Genomic DNA, 820 nt, shown 5'->3' with positions numbered 1-820 from the left:
GTAATAATAATGTATTTAACGGGATTATGATATGATGATAGTCACAGAACTTTATGATTTAAAGATTAATAGGTAGGTGAATGGGAAAAAATAAACAATGTGAATTTGCTTGATAGAGAGATAACTAGTTCAGACAGTCATAATGAATGCTGAGATAATCCAACAAACATATACTGTATACGCATATACGCACAACCATGAGCACTCTTGGACAGTAGTGTGAGAGTGTCGTGAAGTTGACTGGCGTGGACCTTGTGCATGGGTCTTCTTTTGAAAGGTACTGCTGACGAGTCGATTCTGTAAGGTCCTTATATAATGTGGCTTCGGTGTAATCCCTTCTTCTGATATGCATTTATTAATACGTGATGTTTTTTTCTTATTTTGGGCGGTGCAACAAAGGTGTCACTGGTAATTTATTGTTTTGTTTTGACCGAACGTCTTGATTGGGGTCTCGTAGAATATAATATATATATGTGTATATTATATACGTAAAAATGCATTTATGGTTTTATAATATACGGCGTCATCTGGCGCCGCTGATAATTGATTAATATGTGGTTTTTCTTAAATATCTGAACGGAGAGGTGTTGAATATTGTTTATGTGTTGCATGTTTTTATTAAGTTCAGCTTCAGTTATTGAACAACCGAGCTTATGTTATTAGTAATGTTTGTCAAGTTAATATACACATGTAAGTAATCCTACTTATTATTTCGGGAAATACTTTAACCATTACAATGTTGCTACTTTTTAGATAATGAGCACATATTATATACCTTTGTCTTTAAACAAATACCGTCTTTACATTTTAATGCGATAAC

The sequence above is a fragment of the Acyrthosiphon pisum genome, chromosome X (assembly GCF_005508785.2).
Source record: "Acyrthosiphon pisum isolate AL4f chromosome X, pea_aphid_22Mar2018_4r6ur, whole genome shotgun sequence".
NCBI lineage: Eukaryota > Metazoa > Arthropoda > Insecta > Hemiptera > Aphididae > Acyrthosiphon > Acyrthosiphon pisum.
Note: the sequence above shows the minus strand (reverse complement) of the source record.